This window comes from Panthera uncia, chromosome D1 (genome assembly GCF_023721935.1).
Source record: "Panthera uncia isolate 11264 chromosome D1, Puncia_PCG_1.0, whole genome shotgun sequence".
NCBI classification, from domain to species: Eukaryota; Metazoa; Chordata; class Mammalia; order Carnivora; family Felidae; genus Panthera; species Panthera uncia.
Genome location: NC_064808.1, coordinates 77,453,960 through 77,470,183, shown reverse-complemented (window position 1 = coordinate 77,470,183; position 16,224 = coordinate 77,453,960). Strand labels below are relative to the sequence as shown.

The 16,224-nt window shown below is 35.1% G+C and overlaps 1 long non-coding RNA gene across 1 annotated transcript in view; it reads right to left on the bottom strand.

The window, feature by feature from the left end:
* Window positions 1-14,596: 14,596 nt before the first annotated feature.
* The window catches only part of LOC125938710 (uncharacterized), a 43,225-nt gene continuing 41,597 nt past the window's right edge, over window positions 14,597-16,224 (bottom strand). The window contains exon 3 of the long non-coding RNA XR_007462783.1: window positions 14,597-15,830. This is a non-coding gene — a long non-coding RNA (uncharacterized LOC125938710). The remainder of the gene's footprint in view (window positions 15,831-16,224) is intronic.

The window sequence follows — 16,224 nt, the reverse complement described above, 5'->3', positions numbered from 1 at the left end:
CCTATTTTTTCTTGTGCCAATTTTGATAATCATGTTTCTCAAGGAATTTGTCAACTTTATCTATACTGCAGATAATTACAACAAATTTAATCTCTAAAGTCGGTTTTTTTCAGAAATACTTAAAAGTTCTTCAGTGTGAAATTCAAGTGTTTAAATAAGAGCAATTATTTGGGTAAGTAATAGTTATTTTAGAATTCAAAAAGTAAAAATTATAAATGGAAATTACTCATAGGGTAAATATTTGATACTTGTAGTTTATATATTGCAGTTTATATATATATATATATGTATATGTATATATATATAGCAGTAAAATATATATTAGTTATATATATTGGTTTGCAGTTAAAAGTTATCTGATATTAAGCTTAAGGTTGGGTATTTTCCAGCTTTTCTTAGTTATAATTTCTGCTGTAGTAACATAAACATGCAAAAAAATATCCTTTTTTAAAATCTCCCTTAATCCATATAATATGTGCAAAATTCCACTAATTTGCTCTTTCTATATAATTGCAGATTTTTTTCCCTTTTAAGGTAAACGGTTACCCTAGTTTTATGGACTGTGGCATTTTCAGTTTATGCATAATTTAATGATACTGTAAATTCTAATCCTAATCACTCTCATCAATTTGCTTTCCAGAATGAAATACGAGTAGACTTTATATAAAGTCAAAAATGTATCTGTTTAGAGGCAGACAGGCTAGATTCAAGCATCTATCTGCAGCCAACTAGTAGTGTGACTTTAGGTACATATTTTACACTCTTTCAGCTTTGGTTTTATAATTAAAATACCAAGTTATTGGTTGTCATGATGATTCGATGAGATCATGAATATAACCCTGAAGAATTAGCTTACCATACTACCTGACACATTGTGCACTCTAAGCCTTGCTGCCTACAGTGTAGTTCAAAGCCACCAACATCAACATCTCCTCTGAATCTGCAGAATGTCAGCTACCATCATAAACTTAACAAGTCAGCATCTGCCTTTTAACAAGTTTCTAGATAACCTGTATGCTCATTCCAGTTTCAGTATCAGTTTGTAAAGTAATATTAGTACTATGAGAGTATTATAAAAGTACTCTTAATTTGTACTGACATTGCTCTGGCCATTTGAGCAAATTCTCTAGGCTAATTATATTAATATTGAAGTCTGACAGTAAGAGGTACACATAATATCTGAGTGATACCCAGTAGGGTAAGTTTGAAAAAAAAATATTCTAAAACCATTGATATCATTTGATTTGAATATTCAAAATACATTTAATTAAAAAAAAAAACATGACCACCTGTCTTATAAGGCATCTCCTATATATGAGAATGGAATACTTGTTTTTACTTAGAAGCATAGATATAATGATCTTATTATTATATATTTGCTTATCTTTTGAGCCATCTATTTTTGTATCTGCATGCATATGGAGATATATGGAGGTAGCTCTGTCAAATGCTGGACATGGTTCGATCCGGACAGAGGAGTGACAGGATTCAGGGCAGGCTATCCCAAAATGTGTCACTATGGCATATGGATTATTTTGAGCTGAAGACAATTTAGCCTCAACAGACTTAATAAGAGCATTTTACTACCCCTTAATTGCCTAAAAGAATTTAGGTAGGGATCTTGTACCAAGAAGACAGCTATTTCCAAATACACTTTTTTTTTTTTTGTAACTTAAGACTTCTCTGCATGGCATGGCAAATACTTATTTGCCAACATTTTATCTTCTTGTGAATTGTCTTCCTTCCTTTGAAGTCTTAGACCCCTAACCTCTTCTATTTGGCTCAAGACGGCATATAAACCTCAACTGTCTGCCTATCAGAAAGCTCCTCATGTTTTCATGGGGTTCCTTTGTTTTTCTTCTGTTAATCTGTTATATGTCAATTTAATTATTCAGATCAGCCAAATAAAATAAAAGGGAAGAGTAGAAAAGTTTTCCTCTCCTGAAGAGGCTCAGGGTGTTTTCTTCACTTTCTTCTTCTCTTTACTTTTCCATATTGCTTTCATTTTATTAATAAAAAGAAACTACTTAAAATTAGTTTCAAAAACAAAATCATTACTCTTGAAGTTGTTTTTTTTTTTTTAAAGCCACTTAAAATGTAATCCAAAACTCCCTTTGCATGAAAATCTCCCTCAGAAAAGAAAGGGGAAGACCTGGGTAAAAAGAGGAAGATGAGAAGATTCATCACCAGTAAACCAGATAGTCAGTGATAGAAGATGGATTTTGGAGTTACAACAAGTTGAAGTTATTAGGGGAAATATATTGCCTGAAACACAGCCAGGGAAACTCTTGTCAGAGCAATTTTCGTGCCAATAGGGACTAAGTGGTCATCAGGAAGTCAGCTCACCAGCAGTGTGGGAGAGATTGAGCCTGAAGAGAGAAGCCACTGAGGCTGGCTGGCAGCTCAGACCTCATTATTAGAAGAGGGAGATCTGTCCCCTACACCTGAGGAAGTTAAGTGGCTAATTAAATCTTCTCCTGCTGATGCTAGGAAGCAAGCCTGAGGGATCAGCTTTAACCCCATTGCACTGCTGTAAGCAGTAACACTGGTATGAGCAGGGATCTTAAAATTGCTACCAAAAGCAAGGGATGCTGGTGAAGTTTAAATGTTTAGCAGAGTAATTCCTAGAAGACAAGTAAAACTAAAGGACAAGAAATTAGTATTTATAAAACAGGCTATTTTCAAGGTATCTAATTTTTTTCCTAAATAATAACAATTTATGGACTTTTAAAACACATATTTACTAAGTGTATCTGATCTATACCAGGTACTAATGCAAGGTGCTGAGGATGAATACATAAAAACATGCAGTACTTGTTCTCTAGCAGTTTATAGTCCAGCAGGAGTGATCGATTTGTAAACTAATAATCGTAGTACAATACAATCACAGAGATATTTATAATACAACATTGGAGGGATTTAAGCACACTGTGGTATCAAGGCATTCACCAACTTAACAAAACATAGGCAACTTCCAGGGGAAAAATTAAGGAGAATATATTTGACCTTGACTTATAGACTCTCTTTTTAGTGTATCCTCTGTCCACTATTTGTTTTTCACCCCCACTTAAATATCACCTGACCTTTATCTGCCCCATTATCCTAACCCCAGTTTATAGCTAGGTGATAAAAATTCCAGTGAAATTTCAGATGGCTCTACATTAGCAAATTAGCCAGAAGGAGAGGTATATTTATATTTCAAGATTCAATCTGGAGTGGGGTTAGTGGAAGGAAGCCCTCATTTTCTAAAGGATCAACTCTGAAAAGCTCAATTTTCTAAAAAATGATTCCTCACTGATGACCTTCTACTAAGTTTGGCAATAATCCTCAACCATATCAACTTCCTAGACATGCTTTCAAATTAGGGTAAGAATGAATTGTTGCCAACAACCATGAATAATGGTTCCCTTCCTAAGGAAGGGAAATGGAATTATCTGCTGGAATTATGGCTAATGCAAGGTAAGAATCCATGAGACTTCCTCTTTTATTCACTAAAGGTCACTCTTTCTTAGGGATATCTGACATTTTAAAAATTGTATTCAACTTTTGGAACTCTAAAGCCCTAAGCCTTTTTGCAATTAATTTTCTACTTCTTCAACCAAAATATACTCAATCCTATTATGTGCTAATTTATTTTATGTAACCTCTAATAGATTTTCCTGCCTTATTTTCACATACTTCTGATTTACTCATTCAAAGTATTCTTTCTAAAGGTCAAAATTGACTATGTAAATTACTTCAGTAAAATTCTTCTAAGGCTTGGGGGATTTCTGGGGAAGATGGCAGAGGATGAAAACCCTAGGCTCACCTGGTCCCATGGATACAATTAGATAACACTCCCATCAGTGTAAGTAAACCAGAAAATGACCTGAAAACTGGAAGAATAAACTCCACAACTAAATGTAGAGAAAAGGCCACATCCGAGGGAGTAGAAAGGGTAGACATACAGTCAGGAACTAAGTAGGCTCAAGGGACTGTCAGTGGAAAGGTGGGGCCCTGTGGGCAAGGAAAGGGGAGAAAAACAAATGCCCAAACTGGGAGACCAGATGGGGAAGATGAAGCCCACAACATCTGGCTTCGATAAACAGAAGGGTCAAATTGCATGAGTTCTTACAACCAGTGGGACTTAAAACCTGGAATTAAAAAAAAAAATCAGTTGGCTTTGCTCTAGGAGAGCTGGGAGGATGAGAGGGAACTGAGTTCCTGCCCTTAAATAGATAGCACAATAAAAAGCCCAGTGAGATATAGCATAGAAGCAGCAGTTTGAAAGGCACCTGAGGCATATGGGAGGGAGAGAACTATTTACTAATCTCAGAGCATATCCCATAAGGACAGAAATCACTGGGGAACTCCTCCAAGAACAAAGGAACTGGCAGGCACCATTTCCCTCCTCAGCCCCCTAGCCACTTTCAGGACGCCCTACCTAACTTGCTAGCACTACCATCCTCTCCACCACACCTACTGCTGTGCATCCACCAATCCACACATCTTGATAGTCTGCCACAGTCCCAGAATTTCAGGGCCCCTCACAGAGGGGACCAGGAGTGGAAAAAGCTTGCTAGTACAGATACCCTACTACCCCACCCTCATACTGTACTTTGGAAGATCCATTCTATCCAATAAACTCTGGGCCAGAGCCCAAACAAGGTGGTGCCACAGCCTGACAATATACAAGCTTCCTCTACAGTGGCCAGCACTGCTCCAAAGTCACTACTACCCTGGAGAGAGGGAAAGATAACCACATATATGAATCAGATGGAGGCCCCAGCAGTGGGCTGGAGGCAGAGAGCTAGTCTGATTGCAGGACCTGCCCACCAACTAAAGCTTCTCAGGAACAACACAGGGAAAGCACCCTGAAGTTTGGTGCTATTGCATCTCTGGCAAATACCTGGTCTGACTCCACTCAAGCCCAAAGCAACCCCACTAACACCACAGGGGCAAAAACACTGGCCACGGAAGGCAAAGAGAGCCATTGTGGATGACTGGGGTGAAGAAAAAAGTGACTCAGCTACAATAGCAAGGCACACATATCGCAATAGGAGACACCCCTAAAGTGTCAGGTTCTGGTGACACTGCATGGCAGGGCATAACAAGACCACCTCTTCATTAGGCTATTTTACTTACAAGTGTAAGAGACATGGTGGTCTTTTCTAACACAGAGAAACAGACCCAGAGAAAAAGATAAAATGAAGACACAGGAATATGTCCTAAATGAAAGAACAAGACAAAATCACAGCAAGAGACCTAAGTGAAACTGAGATAAGTAATATGTCTAATAGGGAATTTAAAATAATGATCATAAATATACTCCTTGGACATGAGAAAAGAGTGAAAGACATCAGCGAGACCATTAACAAAGAGATGGAAAAGAACTAATTGAAGATGAAAGACATAATAATTGAAATTAAAAATATACTAGGTGCGGGTGCCTGAGTGGCTCAGTCAGTTAAGCATCCGACTTCTGCTCAGGTCATGATCTCGCGGTTCGTGAGTTGGAGCCCCACATCAAGATCTGTGCTGAAAGCTCAGAGCCAGAGCCTGCTTCAGATTCTGTGCCTCCCTCTCTCTTTGCTCCTCCCCTGCTCATACTCTGTCTCTCTCCATCTCTCATAAGTAAATAAATGTTAAAAAAAAAAAAAGACACTAGATGGAATATAGCAGGCTAAATGCAGCAAAAGAAAGAATCAGCACCCTAGAGGAAAGAGTAAGGGAATGTAATCAAGCTAAGCAGGTGAGATAAAAAAAAATTATCTGAAACAAGAATAGACTTAGGGAAGTCAGGGACACCATCAAACGTAATATCATTTGCATTATAGGATTCCCAGAAGGAGAAGAGGAAAGAAAAGAGGGTGGAAAATGTAATTGAAGAAATAATAGCTGAAAACGTCCCAAGTCTGGGGAAGGAAACAGAAATCCAGACCCAGAAGGCACAGAGATCCCCCAACAAAATCAATCGAAGGAGGACCACAACAAGACACATAGCAATTAAAATAGCAAAAAGTAGTGACAGAGAATTTTTTAAAACAGTAATAGAAAATAAATCAATTACATACAAGGGAAACCCCATAAAGTTACCAGAGGAATTTTTAGCAGAAACTTTGCAGGCCAGAAGATAGTGGCATAATATATTCAAATGCTGAAAGGAAAAAAATCTTCAACCAAGAATATTCTATCCATCAAGGCTATCATTCAGAATAGGAGAGATGGTTTCTCAGAGAAACAAATTTAAAGGAATTCATGACTACTTTTTTTAATGTTTACTTATTTTTGACAGAGAGAGAGCATGAGCAGAGGAGGGGCAGAGAGAGAGGGAGACAGAGTATCCGAAGCAGGTTCTGCGCTGACAGCAGTGAGCCCGATACCAGGCTCCAACTCATGAACCATTATATATCATGACCTGAACCAAAGTCGGATGCTCACCAACTGAACCAGCCAGGCACCCCAGAAATTCATGACTATTAAACCAACTTCATAAGAATGCTACAGGAGACTCTGAGTGGAAAGATCATAGGCAACGGTAAGGAAAGTAGGAAGCATAAAAGCAATGAAAATAAATATATTTGTAAAAATCAATCAAGGGGTTCACAAAATAAAAGGATATAAAGTATGACATGATATACCTAAAACACAGGGAGCAGAGAAGTAAAAAATGGGTTCAAACTTATGTGACCATCAACTTAATATAGACTACTATATACAGATGATGGTAACCACAAATCAAAAACCAGTAATAGATACACAAAGACTAAAGAAAAAAGAATCCAAATATATCACTAAAGAAAACCAACTAATCATGAGAGAAAAGAGCAAGAAAAGAAAGGAACAGAGAAAAACTACAAAGCAATCATAAAACCACTAACAAATTGACAATAAATATGTACCTATCAATAATTACTTTGAAAATAAACAGAATAAACACTCTAATCAAAAGACATAGGGTGACAGGATGGATAAACAAACAAGACCTATCTATATGCTGCCTACAAAACACTCATTTTAGACCTAAAGACACAGGCAGATTGAAAATGAAGGGATAGAAAAGCATTAACATGTAAATAGACGTCAAAAAAAAAGTTGGAGTAGCAATACTTATATCATAAAATAGACTTTAAAACAAAGACTGTAACAAGAGAGAAAGAAAGATACTATAAAGTCATTGAGGGGACAATCCAGCAAGAAAATATAACAACTGTAAATAATTTATGCACCCAACATACAAGCACTTAGATACATGAAACATTTAATCACAATATAAAAGGTGTAATTGATACTAATACGATAATAGTATGAGACCAACACCCTACTTATATCAATGGAGAGATCATCCAAACAGAAAATCAAGAACGAAACAGTGGCTTTGAATGACACATTGGGCCAAATGGATTTAACAGATATATTCAGATATTTATTTATTCATATAAAACAAGTCTCAACAAATTCAAAAAAGATCAAAGTCAGTCCACACATCTTTTGTGACCACAATGCTATGAAACTAAAAATTAACACAAGAAAGAAATCTGGAAAGAATTCAAATACATGCAGGTCAAATAACATGTTACTAAACGATTAATGGACCAACCAAGAAATCAAAGAGGAAATTAAAAAATACATGGAGACAAATAAAAATGAAAACACAAAGTTCCAAATCTTTAGGATCCATCAGAATCTGTTCTAAGAAGGAAGTTTATAGCAATACAGGCCAACTGCAAGAAGAAAGAAAATTTCAAATAAACACTCTGATCTTACATCTAAAGACCTTACTCCAAAACTCAAAACCAGTAGAAGGAAGGAAATAATAAAGATTAGAGGTGAAAAAAATAAATAAATAAAACAAAAAACAAACAAACAAACAAACAAACAAATAGGACAGATCAAGAACAAGGATCTGGTTCTTTGAAATGTTCAACATAATAGATAAACCTTTAGCCAGATTCATTAAAAAAAAAAAAAAAAAAGCCAGAGAGACAGAGAGAGAAAGAGGACTCAAATAAACAAAATCAGAAATGATAAAGGAGAAAGAACAGCTGACACCACAGAAATGCAAGGTAGTAAGAGAATATTATGAAAAAATTATATGCCAAAGCATTGGACAACCTTAAGAAATGGATTAATTTTTAAAAACATATAACTTCCCAAAATCTAATCAGGAAGAAATAGAAAATTTGAACAAACCATTTATCAGCAATGAAATTTAGTCAGTAATCAAAACAAAAACAAAAACAAAATTAAAAAAAATATATATACAAAAACAAAAACTCCCAATAAACAAAAGTCCAGGACTAGATGGTTTCCTTGGTGAACTGCACCACATGTAAAGAAGATTTAATACCTTTTCTTCTCAAACTAGTCCAAAAAATAGAAAAGAAAGGAAAATTTCCAAATTAATCCTAAGAGGCTAGCATTACCTTGATGCTAAAACCAGATAAAGAGATCACAAAAAGAGAGACAGAGACAGAGACACAGAGAGAGAACTACAGGCCAATATCTCTGATGAATATAGATGCAAAATTCCTCAAAAAAAATACTAGTTAACTAGGGGCACCTGGGTGGCTCAGTCAGTTGAGTGCCCGACTCTTGATTTTTGGCTCATATCATTACCCTGTGTCAGGCTCTATGCTGAATGTGGAACCTACTTATGATTCTCTCTCTTTTTCCCTCTGCCCCACTCCCCAAGTCGTGCTCTCGCTCTCTAAAGAAAATAAAAATTAAAAATTAAAATTAAAAAAAGTAAAAAAAAAATTACTAGCTAACTGAATCCAACAATACATTAAAAAAATCATTCACCAGGATCAAGTGGGATTTATTCCTGTGTTGCAAGGGTGGCTCAATATTTGCAAATCAATCAACGTGATACATCACATCAATAAGAGAAAGGATAAAAAACTTTTGATCATTTCAATAGATGTAGAAAAAGCACTTGACAAAGTTCAACATGAATTCAGGATTGAAAGCTTCAAAAAAGTAGATTTAGAAGGAACATGCCTCAACATAATAAAAGCTCTATATGAAAAACCCACAGATAACATCATGCTCAATGGTGAAAAACTGAAAACGTTCCCCAGAAGATCTAACTACTTTTATTCAACATAGTACTGGAAGTCCTAGCCACAGCTATCAGACAAGAGAAAAGAATAAAAAAAAAAAAAAAAAAAAAAAACAAACATTCGAATCGGTAAGATCCAGAACTAATAAATGAATTCAGTATGGTTGCAGAAGACAAAATCAATGTACAGAAATTGATTTCATTTCTCTACACTATTAATGAAGCAGCAGATAAGAAAGCAATCCCATTTACAATTAAACCAAAAATAATAAAATACCTAGGAATAAACTTAGCCAAGAAGGTGAAAACTATAAAGCATTGATGAAAGAAATTGAAGATTACATAAACAAATGGAAAAATATTCCATGCTCAGGGACTGGAAGAAGTAATATTGTTAAAATTTTCATACTCTCCAAAGTAAGCTACAGATTTAATGCAATCCCTATGAAAATACCAACAGAAGTAGAATAAATAATCCTAAAATTTGTATGGAACCACAAAAGACCCTGAACAGCCAAAATAATCTTGTAGAAGAAAAAAAAAAAAAGCTGTTGGAGAAACTGTACAGCAACATGCAAAGAATGAAACTGGATCACTTTCTTACAGCATACACAAGCATAAACTCAAAATGGATTAAGGACCTAAATGTGAGGAGTGAAATCATAAAAATCCCAGAGGAGAGCACAGGCAGTAATTCAATTTCTCTGACATCAGCTGTAGCAATATTTGTCTAGATATGTCTTCTGAGGCAAGGGAAATAAAAACAAAAATAAACTATTAAGACCACATCAAAATAAAAAGCCTCTGCACAGCGAAGGAGGCAATCAACAAAACTAAAAGACAACTTACTGGATGGGAGAAGCTATTTGCAAATGACATAGCTGATAAAGGGTTAGTATCCAAAATATATAAAGAACTTATACAGCTCACCTAAAAAAGAAATAATCCAATTAAAAATGGGCAGAAGACATGAACAGACATTTCTTCAAAGAAGACATCCAGATGGCCAAAAGACACATGAAAAGATGCGCATCATCATCATCATCAGGCAAATGCAAATCAAAACCACAAAAATATCACCTCACACCTATTGGAATGGCTACAATCAACAACACAAGAAACAAATGTTGGCAAGGATGAGAGAAATGGGAACAGTTGTGCACTGTTGGTGGGAAGGCAAACTGGTATAATCACTGTGGGAAACAGTATGGAGTTCCCTCAAAAAGTTAAAAATAGAATTACCCTGTTATCTAGTCATCACACTGTTGGGTATTTATCCAAAAAAATTCAAAAACACTAATTTGAAAGGATATATGCACCACTATGTTTATTGCAGCATTATTTATAATAGCCAAATTATGGAAGCAACCCAAGTGTCCATCAGTAAATGAATAGATAGGGGTGCCTGGATGGCTCAGTGGATTAAGCCAACTCTTGGTTTTGGCTCAGGTCATGATCTCATGGTTTCGTGAGTTTGAGCCCTGCATAAGATTCTCTATATCCCTGCTTGGGATTCTCTCTCTCTCTCTCTCTCTCTCTCTCTCTCTCTCTCTCTCTCTGTCTCTGCCCTTTCCCCACTTATGCTGTCTCTGTCTCCCTCAAACTAAATAAATAAACTTAAAAAATAAAAATAGGTGGATAGATAGATATAGAGGAGGTTGGTAAATGGAATATTATTCAGTCATAAGAAAGAATGAAATCTTGCCATTCACAATGGCAAGAGCTACAGAGTATAATGCTGAGTAAAATAAGTCAGCCAGAGAAAGACAAATACCATATGATTTCACTTACATGTGGTATTTAAGAAACAAAACAAATGAGCAAAGGGGAAAAAAGAGAGAGTGGCAAATCAAGAAACAGACTCTTAAAAATAGAAAACAGCCTGATGGTTACCAGGGGGGAAACGTATGGGGGGATGGGTGAAATATGTGATAGGGATGAAGGAGTGTACTTGTAATGAGCACCAGGTGTTGTATGGAAGTGTTGAATCACTGTATGTTAACTATACAGCAATGAAAATTTTAAAAACTTAATAAAATAAAAAAATATATTCTTGCAAGCTCTCAATGGCTTTCAAGTTGAAATCCCTAGTTTCCTAGGAGCTTTGAGACCCAGCCTGTCTCTCTCCCCTGATTCACCCACTTTGCTCAAGGCATGTATCCCCTAATGTCTCTGAACAGACTACATCATCTGGTGCTCTAGTATTTTTAAACAAACTTTTGTCTAGATGTATATCCCCCCACTCCAGCCCATTTAGGCACTGAACTCATCTAAGCTCTATCCACTCATTTTTTACGTCTGACGTTTTTCATGATTCTTTTCTCTCATCACATCCTAGGCATACCCTTTCATAATATTTATTTCACTATATTGCAAGTGTTGGTTAACTTGTGTTTTTTCCTTGTAAGATATCTATAGTTTAGTACTAGCAGAAAATATATGTACAACAGAAATTGTGTAAATATTTAATAAATTAATGAAGGAGTCACAGAACTTTTGAGCTAGACTTTATATTAAGAAATTAGAGATCATGTAAAGATCCTCATTTTACAGAAGTACCAATTGAAGTTTTAACATGGTTCTCCAAATGTGATCTAATCAACTTTCCTTGAATTCTAAAACTTAATTTTAATTTTCCACTTTTGAATACTCTAAAATATCTCCTTCCTATGCCACTCTTTCTTCGTGTATGTGGCACCTTCCTACCTTCCTCTTTGTATGTATCTCTTCTATATTTGTGTATTCAATGGTCAAGATGACACTTAAGCCAATCTTCCTATTCTCAGTCTTGTAAAGATTTCAGCTTTTGTTTATTCCACATTGATTGTCTGCTTCCCTAGCATATCTTTTTGCATTGGCAGAACTGCCAATACTTATTTTAAGAGAACAATAACTCTTTAAAGAAAGCAAAATAAAAATAGGGGGCTACCTAGAGCTGTATTAGCATCTGGTCACCATGATAATGCTTACAAATTTTTTAAAAGGATGGGTTTTAAGTATTAAGTTTAAAATCTATAGAAAGACTTCTAAGTAATTTTCCTCTTGTGAAGTTCCAAATATATGAAAATGTTTGGGTGTTGGCTGGGGCCCTTGGTGAAGCAAAGGCTAAGATAAAATTAGATATGCAAGTGATTTACTGAGAAAATGCCTATGATAGAAAATGCAATGAGGTAGGAAGGCTAAGGGACCTGGCAGAGTACCACATGGGTCTGATATTTGTGAAGAAGAAAGAGAAGAAAGTGACTTTGGATGGAAGATCTTAAGCCACAGTGCAGTTGGATAAAAATGTGGCCAGGCCAATAGGAAGTCCTTGAGTCACAGTCACCATCAGAAGAGCCCCATGCCTGGGAGGAACAGAGCTGCCTTATTATTCCTGCTGTGATTAGTGATTGGATGGGAACAGCCTGTGGGAACTGAAGAATCAGCTTAAATGTGATGATGTATTTCAGAGTGCAAGAGCTAAGGTCATCAGCCAATTAGGTTTCCATAGTAAGATCTGCAAAGCACATGTTCCTGGCTGCCACAGTATGTTTTACATTGCATGGCTTAGGTCACTGGGAAATTTATTTGGTGCAACATTAATTAGCATCTCATTCATATTTGGAAGTTATTTTATCTGTTGAAGGTAGGTTTTGGTTTTTGTTTTGATATGTTTCAAAAAAAAAAAAAGTTGCAGCTAGAAAGAATAGACAATTTTCACATGCATTCAATGGAGAAAATCTTGTTTTGTCCCTTTAGTCATACCCTCGCTAACATGACAGGTACTAATTATCAGCATATTGAATATTACCAAAAAGCTTGTTTGTGTATATTACATGTGTGCATATTTACATGTGAAACATTCAAAAGAAGTGCCACCAGGGTTTCCTGGTGGCTTAGATGGTTAAGCATCTGACTCTTGATTTCAGCTTTGGTCCTAATCTCAGGGTCATGAGATTGAGCCCCACTTTGGGCTCTATGCTGAGAGCACGGAGCCTGCTTGGGATTCTCTCTCTCTCCCTCTATCTCTGCCCATCCCTCAATTGTGTGCCCCCTCTCTCCCTATCTCAAAATAAATAAATAAAACTTTTAAAATAGTCTCCCCAAAATGTGCCCTTTTTCTCTTTTGCATGTTTACTACTTTGACCTGGAGGTAATGGAGACCTTGTGGGTTCAAAAGAAACATTTGCTCCTCCTTTGACTGCCTAGAAGAATATAAATTGGGGATCTTCCTAGAATAAGAGTTATTACCAAAGATAATTTTTATCTAAGTGACCCATCTGTATGGTAGGGCACACATCTAATTACCAAACATATGTTCTTCTTATTGCTCTGTGAATTATCTTCCTCCCCTTTGAAGCCCCAGGGCCCTACCCTATTTCTTAACTCAGAATGGAAGATATACTTCATTTTATTACCTTTCTGTCTTTGGATCCCTCATCAATGTGGGGTTCCGGGATATGTGAAATAATATTTAATTTTCTCCTGCTAATCTGTCTTGTGTTGGCTTAATTCTTAGACTTGCCCAAAGAACCTTTGGATGGTAGAGAAAACTTTTAATTCCCAAAATATTTAATAGCAATATTAATATTTTTATCACTTTATGTATGTTAATTTATAAAACTGATTAAAATATTAATGAGCAAACAAGACTAAAACAACGAAAAGTTTGACTGAATTTTAACTACACATTCAAGATTTTTAAGACTTTATTAAAATACAAACTATGAGTTCAAAATTATATACCAAACATATATTAATGTGGTTCATGTTAACTGTATATTTCAACTTCATTGTTAAAAATTTAAACTTTTCTCTCTACCCATCCTTTTTGTCAAATAGAGTATGAATCAGCCCTAAGAAGCCCAGTGTGTTTATATATGGGTCTATATGGGTAAGTGATATGGTTTCAAAGTACACGAACCTCTAAAATTTTCTGATAAAACTACTTGTGGTTTTATGACCATCTATACATTTTAAAGTTATTTGCAAGTAAATATTGTTATTAATTCAACACAAGTAAAGAGAAGCAACACTATGTAATCGCTCATGTCCTTTGATTGCAGATAAAGAAGAGATGCGTGTTCCACAATTAATGTATGGTTTTAAGATTTACTGGTATTTGCAAATTATCACTAATCTTAAGACTTCTGTGCTTGTATGGCCCTTTCTTAACTTGGGAATTCTGTCTGCTACATCCTTTTAAAGATAACTGTCAGTATGATTTATCACTTGAAAATCTGCCTTATTGCCTTTTTGCCTTGCACATCCCTAAAGTTAATTGTATGTCTCTAATATGGGCAGAATGGCACATGATCATTGTGAATTTAAAGATTTCCCATTAACTTGTATGTTTCCTACTCTTTATGTGTATCCTTACTTTCCAATTATATTTTTATCTATAATAGGAAACAAAGGCTCTAACAGGCATTAATTGAAAAGTGAAATGCTTTTACATTGGTATCATTCTGTTTTTATTTCATTATGAAAATTAGTGCTCATGTTTTCATTATAGAAAGAAAATTAAAAAGCAAAACATTTTCTTTATGAGGAAATTAACCTTACATTCTAAATCTTATGTCAAATAATTTTATTAAAATTAGAAAACAGGAACAATATTTTTGGTTTACATGAAATACACATTTTAATATCAAGTTAGTATTTATACATGATTTAATTTCAAAATAACTTTAGAAATAAGAAAAAAAAAAAAAACACATGATGGGATTCAGGCACACTCTCAAAATTATACCACTGTGGGATACTGAGTGTTTTAAGCTGAAAGAATTTGAGAAAATGGCAGAAGCTTGAATATCACTCTGACCTCCTTCCACTCCTCGCCTTTCTTCCCCAAAACAGGTCACAAAACCCTTATGTGAGAGGTGTTCTCCATATACCCTGCCTTCCCTCAACCCAGAGCACAGAGGTATCCTTATATTCAAAAATAAAGGGATGCTAGCTAAAAAGAATCCTAAGAAACAGACATTGCTGTTTTCCCCATTTTACCACAATAACCTCATATTCTTCCACAACTGTGCACTTTTGATCAAACCTACCATAAAAATACACAGGTGTGCTTCTCTAGGTTTTCATTTTCTTATAAAGTCTCCTACATCACATAAAACTTCTATTAAATAAATTTGTATGTTTTTCTCCTGTTAATCTGTTTTTGTCAGTTTAATTCTTTGGCCCAACCAGAAGCACTATAAGCACTTCTCAAAAACTGTGAGATAACTTTTTAATAAAAATAATACTGTCTTCTTCAATGTATTGAGTTTTGTAACATGAATTTTTAAATGCAAATGTGCTCCTTCCTTTTTTGACACTACATACCTTGTGGACACCATGAAAATATTTTTGATACACTCAAAATAAAATTTATTATCAAAAGTTATGATATTTTATATAAATTTCTCCTTGAAATATTTGGATTAAAGATCTGTTCAATACTAGAGAAACTGAGAACATACACTCATATAATTTATTAATGCAAATAAATAAATATATGATCATTAGTCACTTCTCAACTTTTAAATACAAAAAGTCTCATTTTCTAATATTCTGCTGTTTCTAGACTAACAGATGTCTTTTGACTATGCTCTTTGACAAAATCTGTGTTCTTTTCCATTACAAAATACTTTTCAAATAATCTACACATTTTTCTGATTTAGGTTGTTCTTTCCCTACATGCTGTGTATACTGGAATCTAAAATATCAATAACCAATAGGGTAATAGGTGTATGCACAGAGAGAATTGGCAAACAATGCTCAAACAGCTGCTGTGTTGACAAACTGAAGTCAAGTGCTCCTAAAGAGAGAAGGCAGAAGAAAAGTCCTAAGAATATACTGGCAGAAGAGTTCAAATAATATAACCTGACTATGGAGAACTATAAAGTAACACAGACATATAGGCTGACTATCCAAACAAATGAAGTGATTCATTTTAAACAAAAGGTTTGCCTTTGAGGTAGTGATGCTTTAAGCTGCTGTGAATTTGATTCAGCCACTAGCAATACCAAGCACTGCTTAATCAATGTGTTCTAAATAAATAAATCAGCCAATAGAGGATATCAGCAATTCTCTCTCTCTCTCTCACACACACACGCACACACACAATTAATTTATTCGATATGATAGTCACAAATGTAAAACAAACAAATCCCTACATAATTATTGTCATATATATATATATATATATATAT